Source organism: Tenrec ecaudatus, chromosome 8 (genome assembly GCF_050624435.1).
Source record: "Tenrec ecaudatus isolate mTenEca1 chromosome 8, mTenEca1.hap1, whole genome shotgun sequence".
In the NCBI taxonomy this organism is placed as follows: Eukaryota; Metazoa; Chordata; class Mammalia; order Afrosoricida; family Tenrecidae; genus Tenrec; species Tenrec ecaudatus.
The window spans coordinates 104,427,341-104,450,999 of NC_134537.1; the positions used below are offsets into that span (position 1 = coordinate 104,427,341).

The 23,659-nt window shown below is 42.0% G+C and overlaps 1 protein-coding gene and 1 pseudogene across 8 annotated transcripts in view; one reads left to right on the forward strand and one right to left on the reverse strand.

Annotated features, from left to right (window-relative positions):
* UNC5D (unc-5 netrin receptor D) overlaps positions 1–23,659 on the reverse strand; it is a 697,582-nt gene that overhangs the window by 654,572 nt on the left and 19,351 nt on the right. The window lies entirely within an intron of this gene.
* Positions 19,001–20,907, forward strand: LOC142454602 (developmentally-regulated GTP-binding protein 1 pseudogene; annotated as a pseudogene).

Sequence of the window (23,659 nt, forward strand, 5' to 3'; positions counted from 1 at the left end):
ATGAATACCCCAAAGCCAACACTTTGTGCCACAAGAGATCATTTCTCCAGAGATCAGGAAATCAGAGTAAATGAATATACATTCCAGAAGCTAAACTGTCAAAAAAGACGTGTCTAAGAAAACAAAATCAGGATTGCTCATTATATTGTCCCCGGGATGGGTGGGTGGGGGGACAGGCAGCAGTCCACTGCATGAAAGGCACGTTTTGCTGCATCCAGTTACCATAATGATATTGCTTCCATTTGTGAAACTTCTACTTGCAACGCGTCACCTGAAATGGGAGCACATTAATCTTCAGGGAGAATGATGTCGGTCATAAACCGTTGAATTAAAATATTAGTTGTCTCCTCCCATCAGTCTTTCGAAGAGTGATGACCAGAGAGAAGGAACAGAGAAGAGGGAGATGAGAAATGTGTTTATTGGGGAAGAGAGTAGATGTTTTTTCCTCACTACCTTATTTTAATCTAAATAGATTTTGTAGATTTCCAGAATTTAAATGAAAGTTTATATTTTTAACAGACATTTACATTGCATTATCTCATGAAGTTTCCACTGGCAGTGGTTACCTACAGTCGGAAGACATTACAGATGTTTCTGATACTAACAGACACACTGGTCAGTGGTAGAAGTGCTGGCCATCCCACCTGTGGTAACGGCCAAATAACATAATGAATGAATGTTGTCAATCCAACTCTACTACCAAAGCACACAATGCGCTGTCACACAGCAATGTGATGTGCATGTTCTCTGCCAGGCTGATCCGTACGTCGTCATCTTCCTAGCTGAGCACAGTCCCCCACTGAACACCAGAGGTGCTGGACCTCATCCAATGTGTGCTCGGTAAACAGGTTGCCCATTCAATCCGGCTGGACAATCATGTTCTCTCCCTTTTGAGACAGTTTAGTTTGTTAGGATGGGATCTCTGCTGTGTGGGGCTTATTGTAACACGTAGATTCTTAAGACAAATCCTTCTCTGGAGATTTGCTAAATCATCAGCAAAAAACATTTACTCTTAGTTTTTCACCCTGGTTGTTCTTTTTTATTTGCGTGCTTGTCAAAACTCATATGCACACAGGTCTGAGTGGAGACCTATATATGATGGTGATTAGGTGAAAAAATGCACTCTTGAAATGCCAGTTGGTAATCAGAGATCACCTTTGAACTTTACAGAGACTTGGGGTTCTCAAAAAGTAAAATGAGCTCCGGTCACCCATAATAATGCTCTGTCCACTGAAGTGAACAAATGAGCCCTCCTTCCTGAGGAATTTCTAAAGACACACACACAGAAAAAAAATCCCCAAAATACCCACATCAATGAATTTATATTAATATAAAGACTCCATAAAAGATATAAAAACGACACTAGAAAACCTATGAAAAAAAAAGTGCTTTGGATAGTGAAGGCAGGAATTTCAGCTAGTGTTGTAAAATTGATGGGCCAGGATGTTTAAGTTATATTTAAGAAACTTGTTTAGCGTCTGTAGACACAATAAAAGTTTTCTTCTGACCCAAACCAATGAACACCCATAAGTCACATGGCAAAGGTTTTCACATATTGCTAACCTGACTTCGTGATGATATGATAGTAAAACAAAGCTTTCACTGAACTGAAGTTAAGGATACTTTTGTTGAGTTTCAAACTCTGCTGATGTCGTGAGTTTTGGCTTGGGGTTACTGCTAAACCACAAGATCAATGGTTTGTATCCCCCAACTGCTCTAAGGTTAAAACATGAGGCTTGACACTCCTATAAAGGCTCACAAGCTCGGAAACCTACAGGGTAGTTCTACTCTGGCCTACAGGTTGCCAGGAGTCAGAATGGTGGTGCTTTGTTCTGTTGGAGCTGTTGATGAGTTTAAAATACCACTTTTTTCCTCCAACTCTCCTGGGGAAAATATTTCTGAAATTAGTTTTCTGCGGAACTTTCTAAATATAGGAAACTCTTTAACAGTCTATTTCAAGATAATTCAGAGACTGGAATTCAGGGAAGTTTGGATAATTCAAAAGAAACCTTCCTATAAGTTTTGTTTGTTTGGTTTTTTTCCCTTGACAAGCAAGATTCAATGTGAAAAATCAAAGCACAAAAATAGAGACAATGAACTTCAGTGTTTAAATTACAGTAATGCAATCTTGAAACACCTATGTGTTTTCTCACAAGTGTGTGTGTGTGTGTGTGTGTGTGTGTGTGTGTGTGTGTGTGTGTGTGGATGATGATGATGATGATGGAGAGTGAAAGAATGCTCCTGGACTACATATTCCTACAATTTCAGAAATGTATTAATTGGCTTTAGTGAGTTAATTAGGGAAGTGATACACTGTTTTGTTTTGTGTCCCCGACTTTTAAAACTGTGTCTGGTAAGAAAGCTAGTGACATGCTCAATATTTAATCACAGTCATGAGGTTGCAGGCTGCAGTCCAAATCCCTGTTTAGTACTGAACTACTTGTTCCCCAGAGGCTGGAGTATTAGTAACCGACGACAGTCAGCTGGGTCAAGCTTCGCTGACAATGGCCCTGGTCTGAGTGCTCTGGTAGAGCTTTCTGGTATTTAAGGGACGAAGCATCTAATAGTTGCTTTGACTATGCAGGCCCAAACAAGAGTGTATGCCCTTACCCCAGAGCACGCACTGGGCTCTGCACTCCTAATTCCAGTTATAGACAATACTTGCTTTCAATCCCAGTGGCCAGCTTGCTGCCGTTAGTTGCTGACAAGTTGTTACCAACTCAAGGAGACCCCAGGTATGTTCAGCAGAACTGCATTCCATCAGGCTCACAAGGCTGTGATTGTTCAGAAGCGGATTGTCAGACCTGTCTTCTGCGGCACCTCCAGTTGGGATGGAATCACCAACCGATCGGCTATAGTCATGCCTGCAATCACTTGTGCTGTCGAATAAATGTTGAGCTACAAACTCCAAGGCCACTAATCAATCCCTGGGGAAAAGACGAGGCTGACGGTTCTTTACAGATCTACCGTCTCAGGAACCCGAGGGGGCAGCTCTCCTCTGTCCTGTAGGGTTGCTGTAGGTCAGAATGGAACTCAAGGACAGGGATTTCGGTTTCTTGTTTTTGTTTTTCAGAACAACACAGGGACAATCTTTGATAGAAAAACAGTCATCTAATATTGAAACAGTAAGCTACTTTGAGCTGAGTTTGCCTGCAGTGCAGATGTATGTCTGTGAATGCGCCTGCGAGCAGTTTGAAAAAACAATTCTGCACTGACCGACGTGGTATCCTTCAAGGTCACACCCCCTCCTTCAAAACAGGACATGCCCAGTGAGTACTGGAGAAGGGCACTGGAGCATGCGGACAGCCCAGCCCCCGGGCTTTCGCTTGGGATGATTATGAAGGGGTTGCCTAGTTTCAGAATCAGTTGTTGCAACGGCATTACCAGTCACGTTCTCCCTCTGTCACATCTCTCCTCCTTCATCCCCCAAGTGCCGAGTCCTGGACGTTCGTCACCAAACTCCCAGCATGCTCACCTCTGGAGGTATCAATTCCAGGGAATTCAACCTGTGAGAGTTGCTTAAAAGGAAAACTAACAAAAACAGAGGTAACTATTATATTTCTCCATTAGTTGAAAATATATTTTAAGTGCTACTTGTTTTTTTAAACATCATTTGGCAATTTTGTTTGGGACTGCATAAATGCTGTGTAATTCAACCTCACTTTTTTGGGGGGAGGGTGTTTAATAAAACAGCATAGCATTGACTGTATTCCACAGCTGCTGTGTTCACCTAGAACTTGATTTCTGTCTTGGGGAGACGGACCGTGTATTCTACCTAACCAAAACTCCACTGATCCAGCATCTCAAAGGAGCTCCCATCCCTTTCTGCGTCTACCGTGATAGTCTTATCCTCACAGACACAGGAGGCGTCCAAATCCTCTGGTTTGAAATACTCACATTCAAATGGAAACCCCATGACGAGCGACACTCTGTTCCTCTTATCCAGGGAGACAGAAGAATTGATGCATTTGACTTGTGGAATTGGCAAAGAACACTGACTATCGAATGGGCCACCAGAAGAGTGGACAAACAAGTCTTAGGAGAATTAAAGCCAGTATGCTCTTGAAAAAGGGAGCAGGTGACATATTGCTTTGCCTGTTTTGAAACATCATCAGGAAAGATAAATTCTTAAGGATGAACGGCAAACCAAAACAGCACAAAAAGCACTGCGTTTGGTAGACAGGGGCCAGGGAGACACTTGCTGAGATGAATTGACACAGTAGCCACAAAGGACTCAAACCTGCCAAAGATCGTGACGCTAGCAGAGAACTGGGCGACATTTCACTCTGGTCCTCATGAGATGGTCGGAAGTCTGACCAACTCCACGGGAACTAACATCAACATGGTAAATCAAAGACACTGGATAAGAAGCATAGGTGTTGGAGACAAGAATGTTTGAAATAAATTTTTCTATGATCTGGAAGGATGGCTATTTTCTGGCAATCTAAGTATGGGGCTGAAGTGATTAGTCTCTCGTAAAATATTAGCGGCGAGTATTGTGTTGTGGCATGTGTATATTTAAAAAACAAAGCTCGCTCAAACAGATGTATCCTGCTGATGAGAAAAGGCAGGACGCCATCTCAAGCAATACAGTAATATAGCCATAATGTACCCTAGGGACACATTTCAATGTTAAAAGTTAAAGAAATAAATTGCGTGTGTTTTATTATAGCTGAAAATACAGTGCCGTAAGTTGGCAACTCAAAGAAATGACTGACAATAAATGGACTGGATGAGCCACTGTTTTAAATGGTCGTGAAGCAGGTGTCTGCTAGAGACTTGTACCAAGCTAAGAGGTTCATAAAAATATAAATGAACAGTGAAGTTCTGTCTCAGATCTTATAATTTAATATCTGACAGGACACAAGCTTTTACTTTTAATTTGAGGAATTCACCAAACCGCACCAACCACTACAGTAAAGATAATTGCACACTGCCTACCAATTTGTCATAATAACTAATTAAGACAGTCTGTTGTGTTATTATTGTTGTTGTTATTAGGCTATTAGAAAGAAAAAGGGAAAAATGGGTGAAAAATATTTAAAATTAACCCAGTACTGTAAAACATGTACGCCAGAACCTGTGATACAATGAAAATCTGTCACAGAAGGAAAATGCAAATATTTTTTCACGAATTGTGAGTGATAGAAAGCTGCAAGAATGCACCTTGTCAAACGTGTGAAGTGCGTGCGCACCATCGAGAACAAGGCAGTGTCTTTGCGGTCTGGAGCTCAGTCTACTTAAGCCAGAGTCAGAAGAGCGCTCTGCTCCCTCCAAGAGCAGAACAGGCTGGTTCCTTTAAAGGAGGATAAAAACCTACAAAGGGCCAGGGTTGGCACAGGGATTAGTAAATTCTTGACTGCTTACCAAAAGGTCAGAGATTAAGATGCACCAGTCCCTTCCTGGAGAAAGCCATGGCAGTCTGCTTCGGAAGAGATGACAGCTTTGGGAACCACACGAGCCAATTCCATTCTCTTTTCCAGGGTTGTTATGAGTCAGCATTGACTCCAAAACCATCATTTTGGGTCATTTGTTTGCGCTGGCTTTGATTTCCTTTCTGGATCCCTGCAACTTCCGGTTCTACAGGACTCACTTCCTTGCCAGGTTCTGGTGCAGATTAGATACTGTGCTGTCAGTGCCTAGCACCTGCACTGATAGTGCAGTCCCTGGGTGGTGCAAAGGTTAAAGTGCTCCCTTGAGCACTCTGACTTACTGACCGTGGGACATTTAGTTGAAGGCAGCACTTCGGAGCTCTGTAACATGAATGGAACAGGACACAGGCCAAGTGGCTGAGAAGCAGAGAACTAGAGAAAGGAGAATCTGTGGGCAAGGTAGAGAAGAGCCTCTTCTGACCAAAGAATTGTACTCTGAGCATTTCTGATCTTGATTAAAACCTGTTAACTTCTCACTAACCCCTTAATTGTGAGTATTTGCATGGCCGTTGCAATGAATTGTAGAATGCAGCAGATAAACAGAGCGTACACTGGCAGAGTTAGTAGGATAAACTCAGCCCTCGGCCTCACAGGCATCAGCTTTGGGCTGATGTTGATTTTAAATCTCCTTGTGAGGTCAAAGGAGATCAGACACCACCAACCTTACACTATTTTCCAAGCGCTCAGGGGCTCCAATCCAGAAAGAATTCGTGATATGCAAAATTATTGCTTAGAAAACCTATGGGGCAGCTTTGTTACATGGGGAGGCAATGAGATGGAATCAGCTCAATAACACCTAACCACCACAGATCTGGGGGCGGGGGGGGGGAGGGGGTAAATACCCCAGAAAAACATAGAAAAGACAAAGAAGTATATTTCTGGATGTATTTACCAAACACTATGATCATTGTTCAATCTCTTTCACATATTACTCAGTAACTTTTTAAATGAATTTCATTGAATAAATTTCAATTTTCCCTGATGTTATTTGGCTGCATTAAAATCAATCTAAAGATTTGGAGATTTTATGTTTTTAATGAGTGAGTAAATTCCAATTTTCCCTGATGTTATTCAGCTGTCTTAAAATGAATCTAAAGATTTGGGGATTTTATATTTTTAATGAGTAAGCCTAAATCCACTGAATGCTGTCATGTGTAAGATTTTTAGAGCACATTCAGAAAGTTAATTTTCTATCTTTTCTTCAATAAAATGAGAATACAGAAAAATATTAAATAATATCATTAATGTCATATGGCAGTGAAACTTTGCTAAACATAATTTTTAAATGCCTGCAACAGAACATCAATGGAGAACTGCCAGCACTTCAAGCAGGACTCAACAGGAAATGGAGAGAGGGATATCATTGTTGATGCCTATTGCATCATGGATAAAAGTAGAGCATACCAGAAAGATGTTTCACTGTGTTTGACTGACTACACAAAGCTAATCCATACCAAATTACGGATCATACTAATTTATGGAAAGATTGAGAAGAACGGGCATTCCAGAATACGCCATCACGTTTGCACACAGAAAGAGAGATAGTCATTCAAACAAAAGGAGGAGATACTGTGTGGTTTAAAATCAGAAAAGGCATACGTCAGATCTGTATCCTTTTACCATATTTCTTCAATGAACACATCAAGCAAATGTTATGGAAAGCTAGGCTCTATGAAGAACATGCAGTATGATTTAGAAGAAGACGCATTAACTAGCTGCTAGATGCTTGCTAAAAGAAGAGATGAATGACTGGAAACGCTTGTTGACGAAGATCAAAGGCCACAGCTTTCAGTGCAGACTTACAATTCACCCTAAATAAAACCAAAATTCTCACAACTGGACTCATAAACAATACCCTGAGAAGCAGAGAAAATATGGAAGATGTACAAGATTCTATATGGATTAACAACGAACACAAATTGAAGCCGGAATCAAGAAATAAAATGATTGCTTTAAGTAAATTTATAGGAAAAGCTTCCTTCAAGATGTGAAAAGTCAAAATTTATTTAACTTTTGCCTGATCTAAGCCTTGGAACTTCAATGTATTCACGTGTTTGTGGGGGGGGGGCGGGGGTGGGGGGGGGGAAACAATTAAAAAGGAAACTGAGAAGAACTGTCACATTTGCTTTTGCGCTGGTAAAAAATTGAATGTATTAACTAACAGAAGAGAAACCAAATCTGTCTGTACATCCAGAAATTTCCTTAGAAGTGAGGATGATGTCTTAATTACACAATGCTTTTAAAACACAAAATTTCTTCTCTCAAAGTTAGGAGGCTCAAAGTCCAAATACAGAGTGCTGGATCTAGAAGGCTTTCTCTCTGTGTCAGCTCTAGAGAAAAATACTCATTTCCCTTTATCATCTGCTGGCCTAGTATATTTCAGACCTCTGACTGTCTTGGCATTAATATTCCCCTGGATCTACTAGCTTCAGAGTGCAGGGATCCCAGGTCAAAAGGACACACTCCTTGCCTTAGTCTTCCTTACTGGCAGTAGTAGGTCCCTTGTAAGATAAAATGTATTGCAGGCCACACCCAAGAGAACCCCTCCTTACCCTGGGGAAGGTTGTAAAATGGCTAAGGGTGTTGGTTAGTGCTCTAATCCGTGTATCACATCAGGTCACATCATGGGAAATCACTACAGGAAAACTGTCAAGCCACTCAGAATCATGGGCCAACAAAATTGAGACACATTTTTTGAAAGACACAATTCAACTGAGGACAGATTGTGAGACATCCTATAGTTCACCTTTGACAGGTAACCAGGTGATACCAGTCCCTAGAGAAGAATATCATGCTTAGAGAAATGGAGGGTCAAGGACCAAGAGCAAGATCCTTAATGATACGGAATGACACTGTGGCTGCAACAATGTACTCAATCACACTACTGTGTGTGGGGAGGGGGTGTAGGATTGCAGTGTGTATTCTCACAACAGCAGAGCATCACTGTGGATGGCATCTAACGACAACGAAATCATAAACCAAGGAGGATACTTTCAAACTAAGTTTCCCATGCTCTCTATATTATGGATGGTAATTTTATAAATCATTTACATTTTCACTTATGTCTTATAAAGATGAAGACATCAACTGCTGTTTTCCATAACTGGTGTTCATTAGAAACCAACTGATATTTGTAACCCTAAGGAAGGTCACAAATGTGGCAGAGCTGTCCTTTCAGAAAATGCATATGCATTGCTCACCTCTAATTCTGACCGCTCCTGAGGTGGCTTTGCCTCAAGATAACCAGAGAATCACAGTCTGGTTCAAGAAATAGTCATGATTATTTTCGAACTCATGACAAACCATGACCAAGATTCTATAATCATTGGCAGTCTTGTTCTTCTATTGTAAAAAATCCTATCAGAGCACATTCTTTGCACCTTCTTGTAAAAGATTAACTTTTGAAGTAATTCAGCTGGATTGACTTCTTATTAACCCCACCTAGGAAACCTTATTTTCAATCCCACGGATATAGCTTCTCCACTACGGTTTATATGTACGCACTCACTGCATTCCAGTCCAGGCTGACCCACAGGGACCCTCTGTGGGTTTCTGAGACAGTAACTGTTTACAAGAGCAGGAAGTCCAGTCTTCCGCGGACTGACTATGTAGATCACAGCCCAATGCATAACCATTAGATCACCACAATTCCATTACGCTTACAGGGGTCTATTTACTATTTTACAGTTGAGAATTTCTCTAGAGTGTATGTTTCCCCTGATAGCTGGACAAACACGACAGATAACATTAATTCAGTGCCTGTGAGAACTTTGCACATTGCCACGGATATTTTGACACGCTTCCCATTACATAAGTATGGTCTCCACTCCCTCTTCTTCATTCCAGGTAAGTCTGTGAGGGCTTTAATCTACATAGTAGGGCAGAAGAGATTTCCAAAGGGTAGCTCACAAAGCACAGCTTATCCTGGAACTTCTGAACGCTCGCTCTCCAGAGACTCCATTTTTTAGGACACTCCCAGAACCCCATGTAAAGTCACGAGAAAGGGAACCTGTGCAAAGAGATCATGTGGAGGTGCTGAGTTGACAGTGGCAGACTATGCTGTTCCTGAGTCATCTCAGCGCAGGCCCAAGACACATGCGTGAGCGAAGAAGTGACAGCAGAATTGCAGCTCTACGCATGCTAGCCACTCCCGGGCAGTGACCAGTTTCCCCGATGATGTCCGAAGCATCATGGAGCAGAAGCAAGTCCTCTTCATTACACCCCACCAAATGCCTGACTCACAGAATCCAAGAGCATTAAAAAAAAAAAAAGGTGCTTGTTTTATGTCATCAGGCTGGGGATGGTTTACTATACAAAGTAGCAATTAGAATAGCCTTTTACGTGCTTCACTACCAAACAGCATAAGCCCTCAGATATTAAAACTTCTAGAATGGTTTTATTTATCCATTTGGCAAACTCCCCATTCTGTTTAATTTATTTTGATACTTATCCCTTCAAATCCTCACCAGCATTTACTGTGTGCAGTTGCCAACCAAAGAATGCACTTTAATTGAACACCATAATTTTTCCTAGTCATTTTCACCAAAAGGAACAAACTTTTCTTTGAAAAGTCTGGGCTGGTGATCATTTGGAATAAAGAAAGCACAAAGCGCCGTCTAACGTTTACCTTCGGAGTTCATGAAGTCCCATAAAACGGGCACTGAATCCTAACTTTAGGCAGCAATCAAGAGTAAACCTGGAGGCATCAGTTTTTTTCATGGAAAACATTGAACAAATATTGAGAGAAATATATAATTAACCTCCATGTGCCCTTCACCCAGCTTTAATAACTATCAATGCATGGCTAAGCTTACGTCACCTGCATCTCTATTTACTTTCCCTACATATTCAGGGTACTCCGATATGAATCCCAGGTATCCCATAATTTCTGTAAGCATTTCGCTGTGTATTTCTATCATATCCATCATCAAACTGCCGGTGCAGGCCCAGTGCTTGTCTGCTTTTCTACACAAGGTTGTGTAAGAGTGCTGGCACATTCATTCATTAATGGACTGTCTATAGCTATTTACCCCGGCAGAGTGGACTAGAGACTATAATCTTCAATGTCTAAAATATTTACCATCTCAGTACTGTGTAATCCCTTCAGGTTGTATCAATTCCACTCTGACAGGCTAGCCACAGGATGTACCACAAGATGTATCTAACTCTGGCTGCAGCAGGCACATGAGTGCACTTGAATTTTATATTTCCGTTTAATGTCTTTTATTATATTCTCACATTACATCTTAGATAATTAATGAAGCTTGATGTGGGCATATGAATAATCATTATGGAGTCAACTCTGCCTTTCTACATATTGAAATCTTTCATTAAAAATGACCACCAACAACATTTTGTTCCTACATCCAAAAGATCACGTTGCTCAATGCACTTTTGAGGCGCGATAGAGGAGTCTTGCCACATCTGCTGGGTCTAAGCACACAGATCAGTGAATTGACACATTTCTCTCTGTGTGGTAAATCTAGAGTCATTACGTTCTACAGCTAGACATATAGGATCCACACCTTCATCCTCCAAAGTGCCACCAGCTCTTACAGCGTGACCTGGTTTGGTTACATTTTTGCGCATAGAGAGTGGCTCACATAAGCTGTTTCAAAAGAAAAGAAAGTATTTGGGAGGCGGGGGCAGGGGGGGTTATATTACCATGAATATAAAAAGTGTAACAAAAAGATACCCGAACATTATTTTCTGATGAATTCAGGTCAATTTTATACCACTGGACTTTGTATCCAGTACAATGTGAGCTGATAATATTATTTACTCTCATTTATCAAATGAGAAATTTGCTGTCTACCAGCAAGGAAATTTACCTACCACCACAATGTAAATCAGAGGTCACCTCAGGATCAGCTTGTAGGTTCCGAAGAACTGACAAAATCAACAAGCTATTTCTGATGCCGAACATGAGGTCATGAGTTTGATTTGCATTCTTCTATCTAATCTATCATAATCAAGGCTCACTATTTAAATGCTCTTTTAAAGACAAAATTCAGTGCTTAGAAGTAAAACCTTTACCTATCGCCCAACATTCTTACTAGGATAATGATAAAGGTTTATTATTAATTAAAAACAAAAATAAGAAATGCTTGTGATATAATAAATAAAACATAATCTTGCAGTTACAGCACCAATTGACAAATCGGTAATTTATCTATTCCAACTTTCTACAATAAATGTCATAATTCGAGTACAAAATTCACAGTGTAGTAATTAATTCTAATGGAATTATTAGAAGAATTTAGAGTGATTGCTCACCTTTGAGATGGGTTTAAGCTAAGTTAAACCCATGAGCGTAAGAGAGTGAGGTCAAGCATGTTTATATGGCTTGGGAGAAAATGTACGCAACAGTACAGAACTGTGTAGTATGTTTATGTCTTTGCAACTGTACAATTACATGCTTCATAGTGCAGTATGACCATGATCTGTCATGTAGTGCTGTGAAGTACATGGTGGAGAGAGGTGAGGGGTGAATCTGTAAGTGCAGAGGGAAGTCAAACTACATTTCCATGGGGTATGGAGTATATCTTAAGGTCTTAGGCAACTGTTGCTCATTTTAGCATGAGAATGAGATGGGAGTTTTGCACGTAGATCTCTGGAACTGAAGATGGATCGTTACACAGAGCATGAGAAGATAGCCAAATCCTGCTCCAGTCTGTAATAGTAACAGGATCCAATCTTTAATTTAAGAAGGGCTGGGGCCACTGTCAGGTAAGCATTGGGTTGCTGCCTGCAAAGCTAGCAGGTTAAAGCCAGCAGCCACTGCTGCTAAGATGCATGCAGCCTTTGAAACACTCCATAGACTTGCTATGAGTTGAAACTGACTGCACGACGGTGGGTATCTTGAATTTATGAAGTAGCAGTTTTTCTATGTCTGTAAATCATTTTGGGAAACAGTACAACGCATTGGTAGAACATTGCTGTGAAACGAACTTTCCAGGTGAAGGAAGCGGTGAGGGAAAATACTCTGCGGTATAATCCAGTAGGGTTCAATCAACGTTAATCCTCAATCCCATTGACTACCTTCTCCGACCTTCCAATGGCTAAAAAAAAAAAAAGATGAGAAAACATTGCCAGGGAGTTCATTCAGAATCACAGCAACATGAAAGAGCGGAACAGAACTGCTCCTTAGGGTTACTGAGGCTGTAAATCTTTAAGCAGACAGCATCATCTCTCTCCCATAGAGAGTGGCTGGTGGGCTTGAACTGTTGACCTTGCAGTTCTTTCAATCCAATCTTAGGCACCTGTGTTGGTGTGAAATTGTTTCCTACTCAACATGCTTTAAATGTAACGGTTCTTGGACAGACTGGGCATGTTGTTGCTGTCATTGTTTGTTTGCTGTGGGGCTATGTTCAATCGGTAAGCACATTTTAGAATCATTTCAAATTGAGCCTAATATAAAAAGCAACATATTGAAGAAGCCAAAGTTGTGTATTGGGCAAATATTTACACAATCTTTTAAAATCCAATATTTATTCAGTAGACCATAATTATTGTTTCCAAGACATTAGTCAATGCAAACACATGCTAACTGGAAAGCAGGGGTGGCGAAGGGGCTCAGGAAGAGATGCTCTGAGTCGGGGTTCACGTTAGTTTGTAATTCACTGAAGTTTACTGTCCTACAATTGGACTCTATATTTTCTCACACATAATAGCAATAGTTTATCATTTACACCAAACCCAAGGAACTCCATGACGTCTGGTAAACTTTCATGTGCAGGTACATAAACTGATCATCGCTCCTGTCAAACCAAGGGAATCTGGAGAGTTTTCAATGCTGTACCTTGACGGTATTACGTGTCCAGGTCAATAAAAAGAGATCAAGAAATCCAGACAACCACAATAAGCCATTTTTATTTTTCCCATTACTGACTTTACTTCGAGGCCCGAGACTTATTTTTGAGAGATATATTTGGCTTCCAACAAGGAAGATTTTTTTTAAATGCAGCTGAAGAACCTAATTAAAAGAGCTTCATTCTCAAACCTACCAGTACAATGAAACTTTTAAACACACCTTATTATAAAGCTTTAGAAAACAATAACATGAAGCACTTAAGTGTGTCCTACTCAGAGTTAAGAAAATATGTCTGGAAACAGCTTTTGCTTTCCCCACTGTAATAGCAGCAGCAGTTCATTTTGTGATCCAGTCGCAAGCCTCCATTAAACACACACACCCCACACAACAAATGAATTATTCTTAAGCCAGACTGTGTTTCCCTTAAAAGGAAGAGTACAAAAACGAGGCACACCAAAACCCCTCCATTGAGGAATGGCTCTGGCTGGCTCGAGCATAATAAACTGCTGTTTACCTTTTGGATTCTATTTATGCCACATGCACATTGTTCATCATTATTAAATGATCCTTTTTTATCTTTCCATGACAGTTACATATTTTAACAGGTGACAGTTTGCCTTTATAAGCAGCAAAACACTGGTTTATTAGTATGCTTGTGTGGCATAAAATAGAGTTCATTTTTTACTGAAATAACTGGAGGAAAGAAACATCAATTGTGCAAGGTTCTGAATAGCTCAATGGGTATAGAAGGGAACGGCCATAAATTAAGACAGGTTTGCTTTATTTATGAGTCTTAGGTATTCCTTCACAGATGCTGCTATGCATGAATTTTAAGTGGCCCTTTGATGGGCAAGTCCATCCGAGGCAACGTCATAAACTCTTGCATAGATTCACAATTAAGCATTCCGCTGCAGTAAATCCTAGGGAGAGTAGAACTCTACTCCTCAGACTGGGCTCACCGTCTCCAGACCAGAGTTGTGTGGGGAGCCTTAAAAAGAATCCTTCTGGCACCTTGGAGTCACTGAAATGGCAGTGAAAGTTCTTTATCGGCTTTCAACTCTACCAAGCCCCATCCCAACCCCTTCCAAAGCAGCCAGCAGTACCCTGGGTGTCTTACTGGACCTAGACCGCAGGCCAGTTCTGAGCCTTCTGATGAAGGCGGCAGTCACGGGGGTGCCCAAAGAAGATACGTTTCGGGCCAACGGCATTTACAAATCACAGCTGCCACCAAGCCCATATGCCAGAGTTCACGTTTATATTTAATAATCTAAATAAAGGAAAGCTTTCCTGAAGAGAACACTTTGTTGCATGTGCTTTGGGGAGGAGGCAAACAGGCCACGGAGCACAGGCTGCGATCATCTAGTATTGCCAAGGAAGCCCGAGTGAGTTGTAGATCATTTCCGTAGCCGCTCCCAGTAAGCACCTCATTGGGTAAAACACGGGCCTCTCGAGTGATGCTCCGGAGGTGTCTGCTGTGCGGCAGGTGTGGCGCAGGCCTGAGATAATGGGCCTGGCTGCGAGCACCGTTATTTCTCTCTCACCTGACAGGTGAACGGTTCTCGCTACATTTCGAGAAGACATAACTATACCTGTCACTCCACAGGCAAAATTCACTCAGGAATAACACTGCCGAGTTCCTGATGGTTATGATTTCGTTCCCAGGGGTCAGAGGTGTTACAAACCAATCCCACAGGAGGAAAGAGCCTTTTTCTTAATTAAAATATTGAGGGGCATGTCTTATTTGTATCCTCAAATGGGCCTGGGCAAAAACCATAAGGATGGTCTCTTCTCCTGTAAGGTACAAAGGAAAGGTGGAATACCCTGGCAACGGAGAAGCTGTTTTGCCCTTCACATCTGCACCCCTCTCTGCCCTCTCACCCCCCCTACTTTCTCCACCACTTTCCCAGCGTCCACACACAAGGGCCCGGAGGTGATGTCTTATACATGTTTTCATTATAGCACTTGAAAAAAAAGATCAGTCAGCTTTTTGCAGTCTTCTCTCGCGCTAAAGTTGCTTCTGCCCTTTGAAAATATGAAAGCCCTTGAGTGATTTTATATTTTCAAAGGGTAAAAGTGCTAAAGAGCACTCCTCTATTTCTGAGAGGAGGGAAAAAAGTACATCAGTCTGTTCTCAAGTGTTCGCTTGCAAAAGGTAAGAATGAAATCCCAGTGTGACGGGGGCAGTCACGGCACCGACAGGTATATAGATAGCACCCTGGAGTCCACCCGGAAAAGGACAGCGTGCGGCAGTGGCCAGAGCACCTATCAGCGTGCTGTCTATTTTTCATGGGGCCCACTCTCCTCCAAACTACTCCCAGGATGCTCAAGGTCCGGCAAGGAAGGCACTGCGAGGATTCACTTCCAGCGCAGACAATATCGCAGGGCGGGTAAAATTTGTGTCCGCTCCTTACACCCTCTCCATCCTTAGAGCAGCCGGTGTTGCTGCTAGCTCCTCCTTCCCGGCACTTGCCCTTGGAGTGCGGATGCTGTGTCCTTGCAGAGGGCCACAGTCTTATCTCCCCCTGCCCCTCTCTCCCCTATAAGAGTGACTTTAGGGAAAGGGTTTGGTTTCTGGGTTTAACGTCTCAAAACAAATGATCACTGCAAACAAAAACATGAATCTTTTTCGCCCTCCTGCATGGGATCTAAATGTCTCTCTCCTGTGAAATGAGCTTGCCCAAGTCTATCAGCCATGGGGGAGAAGGCTGCTCTCCAGTAAGGGGGTCTTGTTTTCATTTCAGCTGACTCAGGGGCTTCTCGCTCTCAAAACTTCTCTGCACAGTGCCCTCCCCCGCCTCCCCTTACCCAGATTCATGCCCATCTCAGTTCCCACTCTTCTTGATACATTTCCCTTTCAAGACTGGGGCGGAGAGAGGGGGAGAGGGCAAAGGGCTCTGATTCCCCACAATGCACCAAACATTTTAATCTTTCAATTCCGTCACGTGACTCTAAGTTCTTTTATGACAGTTATAAGCTTTTATTTCTAGATGCCAGTTTCCAGCAAAATGATTGAAGCACAGTAATAGAGGCAGCAATAAATAGAGACAGAATATTATGATGCTAATATTGTCTAAGGCATTTCACTTTACATCTGTTTACTTCATCCTCACAACATCGATGTAGGAGATACTGTTTGTCCCCATTTTTCAGAGGAGGCAACTAAAGAACCCAAAACAAACCAACTCACTTCCCTCAAGGCAATGCCCTGTGGGTTTCCAAGGCTGTATCTGCTTATGGGAATAGAAAGCCCAGTCTTTCTCCCGCGGAGCCGCTGGTGGCTTTTCCCTGCAGACCATGCAGACTGCAGCCCTGCGTGTAACCACTGCTCCACCAGGGCGCCCCAACTCAAGCACAGAGAGGTGAAATCATTTCCTCCAGTCACTCAGCTAATGAGTGCTAAAAACTGAATTTCAGCTCAAGTAGCCTGATTCCAGAGACTGTGCAGTTTAGAATACTCTTGTCTCTTTCAAAAATAACAGATATGTTGTGTAAATGTACTCAATAAATGCAGGATGATTGAGTGTTGCAAAACATCTCAGATGTTACTTACTTACAATTTCTATGACCCAGAAAATATTAGTCTATACTCTCCTGTGTTATCTTTCCTTTTAATGGAGTTTCCTTCCTTTGAAGACTAAATAAATAGAGTCCAAATTCTGACTAGCACAGTGCATGGGTGTATGAAATGCATGTTAAATGACTTCTCATACAGAAATATGGGGTCAATATTTTTAGTGAGTCACGGGCTTTGAAAGGCCAGTTACAGATGTGGGTTATTAATTTTACCTCAAGATGATCATTTGACCTATAATTCGCACTACCAACTACTATTAGTTCATACATCAACACACATACAATCTTTTCCCAACGCAAGGTCACATCAAACCTAACACTAACTCCAAGAAAGAAGGTTTGCTGGTGCAGGTCCAAATTTGGTTCTCTAGAGGACCACAGATGACTGGCAAAGTCCCCTGACGTGGGAAGTTCAGGCACCAGTAAACATATGACCATTTTGACTGGCCTGAGACAGACCTAAGCCCAGAGAGCCAGATCAGACATGTCCAAGCTTACTGTTTAGAATACCATTGGGGAAAACAAGACCTGTATTCAAGAGCATTTAAATTCAGGAAGAATTATAATTTATACATAACTAACACCAGAGAAAAGAGCCCAAGACAGAGAAGGAAAGAAAAATGTGTATGTGTGTCTGTGTGTTTCCAACACATTACTTACCTACAGCCATTGCATTATGACTCTTAGTGACCCTACAGGAGGCTTTCAAGCTTGTAAATCTTTTACATACATTTCACAGAAATATATTTCACAAGCTATATATATATATATATATATATATATATATATATATATATATATATATTCAAAAGTTGTAAACCTTTACAGCATCAGAAAATCTCATCTTTCTCCATGGAATAGGTTTGAACTGCTGATCTTATGGGCAGTAGCCCAAAGAACACCTGATTATGCCACCAAGATTGCTTAGGAACTTCCTAATCATCTCTCTCCAGTAGCAAGTGGCTTCCTCAGCTACTTTGGAAACCAGCTACAGCTGGCTGTAAATAGACTGCTATATCCAAAATATTCTGGACATTTGTGTGTCTCCTCTTCTTTATAAAGTTAGAGCACTTTGGTGTGGTACTACAAAAGAAGACATGTAGTGGGGATAGGCTAGCCAAACCCTTATATTTCCACTAATGAAAAATTATGGACTTGGGATAGTATGTTTGTTTTAATTTTCTTATTGTAAAATAGATTAAAAGCCTGGAGAGCCCTGTTGGCATAGTGGTTATGTGTTGGGCTGTGATCCTCCAAGGTCAGCAGTTTGATCCACCAACTGCTCTTCAGGATCAAGAAGTGGCTTTCTACGCCCCTAAAGAGTTAGGGTCTCAGCAACCACGGGGGCAGCTTTACCCTGTCCTATAGGGTCACCATGAGTCAGCATTGCCTCAATTGCAGTCAGTTATTATAGTTCTCCCTAATCCCTACCCATGCATAGGAATTAACACATATGTAAGAGAGGGAAGTGCATGCCACAGAGCAGAAATTATTTTATATGTTCTAAAAATTGATACATAAATAAGCATAGTACAATGAATCCATTCATTCATTCTTTCATTCCTCAAATTATAAGAATCTGCCAAAGAACACGTACATCCAGATTCAGAAAACAAGTCCTTGGCACCAAGAGGCCTAAGCAGGAAACATAAACACACATTTAATATACAATATGGAAGACTAGTAGCTACCAATTCTACTCCTATGGCATGTACAGTTGATTCCTCTCCTTGTGGAGAATAGTAACCTTCTACCAAGTCACCGTGACCTGAGTTAGCAAGTGTGAAACCACTGCTCGATAGAACATACTGATGAGGGACCCAGTGGCTCTGGTCACACATTCAGGAACCGTTCATGCCTGAGTGACGTTTGCTTAAAGCACATTTCTCCATAAGACACGGCAGAGATTATTGGGTCTAGGAACATGAGACAGTTCTTCAGCACTACATGTGGAGGCCATATTAAACAGCAGAAATCATTTTCAAAAAGCACAAACAATGGCACTAGATAGAACGCAAGTAAGAACCCTTGTTGCAGCATGAGAGCCCAAATGAAAAGCGAGCGCAGGCATTGCTCGACCTCACCTGCGAAAGCAGGTGAAGGGGGCCTTCGAGTTTTCATCACTCAGAGAAGGACTGATGAAGTAGAGTAGGACATAGCTTGAGAGCACGAAATTGTAACCATGGGCCCAGCAAATAATGAAAATCAAATCATGTTCACACTTAAGGGACAGAACTTTTGTAGTTCAGAATTGTGCGAACCTTCAATGTCAGGTGAGTACCTTGGTTGGAAGGGGTGGTGGTGGAGCAACGGGTGATCAATTGAGACCTTGGAGTTAAGCCATGGGCTTGCTGAAATTATGGCCTTTAGATTTTTTTACTTTCTATGTTTTAATTGCTGCTGATGCATTTTATTAATAAATCAGCATGAGAAAAAGGCAGGAGGGAAATTGGCAAAGACTGATTGCTCTGATCTTAATTAAATTTGCCTATGAAAATTCCTTATACTTCTTTCTATTCAACTCAAGTATAGAAAAAAATCTGAAGGGTAAATTGGGACTATGTAACAATGAAGGAGGCTGGGTACCACAGAGGTTAAATGTTTGGCTACTAAACTAAAGATCAGCAGTTCAAACTCATCAGCCATTCCACAGGAGAAGGATGCAGCAGCCTGCATTTATGAAGATGATGGCCTTAGATATGATATTGAGTAGCTCTCCTCTGTCCTATAGGGTGACTAGAAGTTGGAATTTGACTCGAGACAATGAGTTTGCTTTATTTTTGTATTTAGTAATGAAGATCAAAGAGTATAGTCCTTCAGTATGGAGTACAACTCAAATTAAAGAAAAAAAAATTCCTCACAACTGGACCAGTCAGCAACATCAGGATAACTGGAAAAAAAGACAGGTTTTCAAGGATTCCATTTTACTTACATCCACAATCACTGCCCTAGGAAGCGGCAGTCAAGAAATCAAAACTCCTACATAACACCGCTTTAAAGTATTAATAAGCGAGGCCTGCACACTGCAGGGACTCCAGGATGGGCAGTGGGTGTCAGGAGGGGGAGAGAGAGGAGCCGCATCTTGGCCAAGATGGCAGAGATGGAAGCTGAGACGGCTGGAACTCAAAGGAACAAGGCCACACCCACCACTTAACGCTGCTCAAGGTCCATTTGGCTAAGCTTTGCAGAGAACTCATTACTCCAAAAGGTCGAGGATGTGTATATGCTTGGGGGGCGGGGGGTGAGGGGTGACTTTGATGTGGTGAAGACAGGTGATGTGAGAATTTGATTTGTCGGTTTTCCACCTGGGGGGAAGTCAACACTGCTCAGTAAATGGGCAGGGGTATATTCTGAGATGGCGGCATGTGAGTTTACTACTCTGGCCACTGTGCCTGGTACCATTGGATAAAAAGGTGCCAAGATTCAGCTTCTAGACTCCATAAAATCTTGGAGGGTGCCGGGGATGACCTAGGCAGGAGCCATCGAGTCACTGCAGCAGCCAGAATCTGTAGCTTGATGCTGACTGTCCTGGATGGCCTGGAACCTTTGGGCTATAAGGAGGTAATGGAAACAGCAAATCCCCGAGCACGGGCTTTAAGAAGAAGGGCAAAGGCGTCATTAATCTCACAGCCTCTGGTCCTCAGAGCAGAGAGCATTCTGGCTGAATACAAAATCTATAATGCTGATGTCACTCTGCGTAACAATGCTACAGCCGATGGCCTTACTGATATGGTGGAAGGAAACAGTCTAAAGCCCCTGTATCCATGTGTCAAATAAGATTGATCAGATCTCCTTTGAGGAACTGGATAGCATCTACAATGTGCCTCACTGTTTACCCATGTCTAGCCACCACTTATGGAATTTTGATGACTTTTTGGAAAAGACCTGGGACTACCCAAAACTAGTGAGACTTTATACTAGACCCAAAGGCCACTTTCCACATTATATTTCTCTGGTCATGCTGTCCGACTCCGGGACAACAGTGGAGGGTTTCTGTATGAAGATTCATAACAATCTTAACAAAGAGTTTCAATATGGTCTGCATGGAATCTCTCTGTGAAACGCAATCCTCAGAAAGTGGGAGAATGAAGATGCCATTCGGATGGTGAAGATCCTGCCAGGCCTGCGCAGCAGCAGCAATCCCCATGACCAAGGACCCTGCCCAAAACCCCTTGGTGACTCTGGCAGCAGCAGGATCAGAATTCAGGGGAGGGAAACGGAAGCTCCTGGACTGGAACCTCTTGTCTTGGTGTCACCTTGTATGCTGACCTGCATAAAGGACCTGCTCTGCCTGCTAAATATATATAAAGGCCAAAGCTATCATTTAAAGGAGTAAGGTGAGCCTTGCCCAAGCCATGGTATTTTAAGAGGCTTCTTACGTATGTGGAAGCTGGGTAATGAATAAAGAAGATAGAAGAATTGATGCATATGAATCAAAGTGTTGGTGGAAAATGAAATATACCAGAGACTGCTAGAAGGACAAACCTGTTGTGAAGCAGTAGAGCCAGTTTTGGCCTTTCGTGGCTTCATAGGAGAGAGAGGACCATATCCACTCCTGGGTTCCTATGAGTCAGACTCTACTGAATGTCCCTGGTTTCCCTTGAGAGGACCAGCCTCCAGAGGATACTAAGCTTGGAAAAGAAGAGGGTCAACAAAAATGAGAAGAGTCTCAACAAGATGGGGAAACACAGTTGCTGGAAAAAAAAACACACTCAATCACAACAAAACCTTGAGGATGGTGCAGAGATGGACAATTTCTTTATGTGGTGCATAGAGTTACTATGAGTCAGACCGCACTCGAAGTCATCTAACAATGATGTCATTGTTCATGGCTACCTAGAAACCATGTTTGACAATTGAGAATTCATTCCTACCCAACAGGAAAAAAACAATACTCATAAATAAGTTTATTCCAATTTATCTAAGTCAGAAAAGCTTCCAGGTCTAATTCGTTCTGATGCTGAGACAAACCCCGCTTTATGGCTACTAGGGATAGAAAACCCAAACCACCCGGGAGCCTTACAGAGTTAAAACAACAACAACCAAAACAGTTATTCCTAATGTCAAGAAGTAATTCAATCACCTGACAAAGATTTTTTTTAAGAAAATGATGTTGGTGTTTGTGCCATTTACTTGGCTACAAAAGAACACACACACTCAATACCATCAACTCATGGAGATGCTAGGAGCCAGGGTAGACCTGCCCCTGTGGGTTTCTGAGACTGCAACTCTTTATAGGAAGAGGGAGCTTCCTCGTTCTGCTGCAGTGTGGCTGGTGGTTTTCACCTGCCTGGTGCTCAGCAGCCCAGCCAATCATCATTAGGGCACCAAGATTTCCGCAGCCCCTTTACCGCAAAGCTGTGCTTCGTAAGTTGTCTGAAGCTCTTGCTGTCAGTGATTTTGAGACAGTAGAGCACAAACTGGCGCAGAACTAGCCCTTTAAAAATATGGCTGTGTAGTGTGTTCATATTGTCCAAAGCACTGAAGACATGGATCAGGACATATAAGATTTTTTGTTTTAATAATCTTTTATTGGGGGGATGGGGTTCTTCCAAATCTTTCGACAATCCATCATTCAATTGTATTAAGCACACTTGTACATATGATGCCATCAACATTTCCAAAACATTGTCTTTCTACTTGAGCCCTTGGTATCAGCTCCTCTTTTAATCCCACCCTACTGAATCCTTGATCAATTATGTACTATTGATGCTATTTCATGTCTTACTCTCCGTTGTCTCCCTTAACCCACATTTCTGTTCTGCATCCCCCTGGAGGGTGAACTATATATCCAATCTTATGATGGGTTTCCCCTTTCCTCCCCCGCCTCCAACCCACACCATCCCCACCCTTCATGATATCACTACCCCCACAACTGTTCCTGGTGTTTTTATCTGTCCTGAATTCCATGTGTCCAGAAAACTCTTATCGGTATCAATGTGTGTACTCCAGCCTTGCCAGATTTGTAAGGTAGAACTGGGTCATGGTAGTGTGGGGTGGATGGGGGAGGAGGGGAAGGAAGCATTCAGAAACTAGAGGAATAATGGATTTGTCATCTGTTGCGGGGGGCAGGGTGTGCACAGGGGTTCAGATTTTCCAATTGTCTACAGATGGGCTTTGGGTCTACACTCCAACCTGATCTCATTCATACCAATAAAATTATTTGTTTTGGATCTCTTGATACCTGATCCCATCAACACCTCATGATCACACAGGCTGGTGTGCTTCTTCCATGTGGGTGTATTTGCTTCCCTGCTAGATGGCTGCTTGTTTAACTTCAAGCTTTTAAGACCCCAGATATGATATCTTTTGATAGCAGGGCACCATCCACTCTCTTCACCACATTTGCTTATGCATGCATTTTGTCTTCAGTGATTGTGTCGGGAAGAAGAGGATCAAAGAGTGCCAGTTTATTAGAACAAATTGTTCTTATGTTAATGAGGGCCTTGAGTATAGGCACAAAGTCTTTCTGCTATATGAATACTTTAACAAACAAATATATGTACTGGTCTCTATTCCTTTCATTATTAATTATTATATTTACATATATACATGCCTCTAGCTATACCTCTATAAATAGCTTTTGCTGGACATATAAGACTCTCAGTATTTCATACTACTAAACGAGCATCCAGAAAAGATAAGGGTATTGAATTCAAAGTATTCAGTACTTAGCAAACTGGCCATTCCTTCTTTCCAAATGGTGGATTCTGTGGCGGGATCATCAGCGACCTACAGACCAATGGCAGCTGGGTGCGTCGTATGCGTTCTACCTGGAAAAACCCACTGAGGTGCTGGTTTTTAGGGTACTATATGCTAGGGCTTTCTGAGTTCTTTCATA